Here is a 2,500-nt window from a genome sequence, read left to right on the forward strand (position 1 = left end):
GTGATGTCTGAGGCCAAGCAGAACCAGAGAGGTAAAGATCTTTCCTCAGTGATGTCTGAGGCCAAGCAGAACCAGAGAGGTAAAGATCTTTCCTCAGTGATGTCTGAGGCCAAGCAGAACCAGAGAGGTAAAGATCTTTCCTCAGTGATGTCTGAGGCCAAGCAGAACCAGAGAGGTAAAGATCTTTCCTCAGTGATGTCTGAGGCCAAGCAGAACCAGAGAGGTAAAGATCTTTCCTCAGTGATGTCTGAGGCCAAGCAGAACCAGAGAGGTAAAGATCTTTCCTCAGTGATGTCTGAGGCCAAGCAGAACCAGAGAGGTAAAGATCTTTCCTCAGTGATATCTGAGGCCAAGCAGAACCAGAGAGGTAAAGATCTTTCCTCAGTGATGTCTGAGGCCAAGCAGAACCAGAGAGGTAAAGATCTTTCCTCAGTGATGTCTGAGGCCAAGCAGAACCAGAGAGGTAAAGATCTTTCCTCAGTGATGTCTGAGGCCAAGCAGAACCAGAGAGGTAAAGATCTTTCCTCAGTGATGTCTGAGGCCAAGCAGAACCAGAGAGGTAAAGATCTTTCCTCAGTGATGTCTGAGGCCAAGCAGAACCAGAGAGGTAAAGATCTTTCCTCAGTGATGTCTGAGGCCAAGCAGAACCAGAGAGGTAAAGATCTTTCCTCAGTGATGTCTGAGGCCAAGCAGAACCAGAGAGGTAAAGATCTTTCCTCAGTGATGTCTGAGGCCAAGCAGAACCAGAGAGGTAAAGATCTTTCCTCAGTGATGTCTGAGGCCAAGCAGAACCAGAGAGGTAAAGATCTTTCCTCAGTGATGTCTGAGGCCAAGCAGAACCAGAGAGGTAAAGATCTTTCCTCAGTGATGTCTGAGGCCAAGCAGAACCAGAGAGGTAAAGATCTTTCCTCAGTGATGTCTGAGGCCAAGCAGAACCAGAGAGGTAAAGATCTTTCCTCAGTGATGTCTGAGGCCAAGCAGAACCAGAGAGGTAAAGATCTTTCCTCAGTGATGTCTGAGGCCAAGCAGAACCAGAGAGGTAAAGATCTTTCCTCAGTGATGTCTGAGGCCAAGCAGAACCAGAGAGGTAAAGATCTTTCCTCAGTGGTGTCTGAGGCCAAGCAGAACCAGAGAGGTAAAGGTTGACGGTTGACTTCCTGTAAGAAGCAGGACGGAGGGTCAGAGAGCAAATATTTGCTCCAATACTGTGATTCAAACCAGCTGCTGAAAAATAAGGAGAGACGTTTACAATTACATCAGCAAGCAACCACCGATGGAAAACCATCGAGCTTCACTATAACATAAACACAACGCCGATTATAATGTGTGCATATAGATTTTATTAGGATGAATGACTGATTGAAACCAGTTGGTGTGGTGTGACAATGTGATCTTTGCCAAAAAAAGTACATTAAGCAGCCAGCTATTCTTATGGAGTCTGCAGAGTCTGGTGTTTCAACTCTGACCTGCCTGACCTGGGGTGTATTCAGGCCGCACACTGTTGCGAAACGTTTTGCAATGGTAAACGTTTTACAACTAAAACAAATGTTTTTATTCGACAAATTCAGGTTGATCCCTTCCAGTTTCATTCGGTTTGCATCTGTCTGCTTCCGTTTGGTTCTGTTTGGTTCCTAGTGAATAGACCCCTGGTCGTGTGTTTGGTTCCTAGTGAATAGACCCCTGGACTTGTGTTTGGTTCCTAGTGAATAGACCCCTAGACTTGTGTTTGGTTCCTAGTGAATAGACCCTTGGACCTGTGTTTGGTTCCTAGTGAATAAACCCCTAGACTTGAATTTGGTTCCTAGAGAATAAACAACAGAGCACAATCAAATGAAAAACTCGACAGACTACGTGACATAAATGGAGCCTCTGACGCAACTATGCAAGACTTTAGTTCTGGGAATATGGTGCATTCCCTTTACTAGATTGTGTGTATTAGGTTTTGTTGTGGAATTTGTTAGACATTACCTGTTAGTTACTGCTGCACTGTCAGATCTAGAAGCATAAGCATTTCGCTACACTCAATAACATCTGCTAACCATGTGTATGTGACCAATAACATTTGATTTGATTTGATTTTGCATAGTGTTACATATGTCATCTACAGCCACAACATGCCAGGCCAGGCAGTCACCTTCATTCATCTATCATCCACAGCCACAACATGCCAGGCCAGGCAGTCACCTTCATTCATCTATCATCTACAGCCACAACATGCCAGGCCAGGCAGTCACCTTCATTCATCTATCACCTACAGCCACAACATGCCAGGCCAGGCAATCACCTTCATTCATCTATCATCTACAGCCACAACATGCCAGGCCAGGCAGTCACCTTCATTCATCCTATCACCTACAGCCACAACATGCCAGGCCAGGCAATCACCTTCATTCATCCTATCACCTACAGCCACAACATGCCAAGCCAGGCAGTCACCTTCATTCATCTATCACCTACAGCCACAACATGCCAGGCCAGGCCAGGCAGTCACCTTCATTCA

At 45.8% G+C, this 2,500-nt stretch overlaps 1 protein-coding gene across 5 annotated transcripts in view; it reads right to left on the reverse strand.

Moving 5' to 3' along the window:
• Positions 1–2,500, reverse strand: part of LOC110504281 (lysyl oxidase homolog 3B) — a 49,214-nt gene that overhangs the window by 43,357 nt on the left and 3,357 nt on the right. The window lies entirely within an intron of this gene.

The sequence above is a fragment of the Oncorhynchus mykiss genome, chromosome 25, assembly GCF_013265735.2.
Source record: "Oncorhynchus mykiss isolate Arlee chromosome 25, USDA_OmykA_1.1, whole genome shotgun sequence".
Taxonomy (NCBI): domain Eukaryota; kingdom Metazoa; phylum Chordata; class Actinopteri; order Salmoniformes; family Salmonidae; genus Oncorhynchus; species Oncorhynchus mykiss.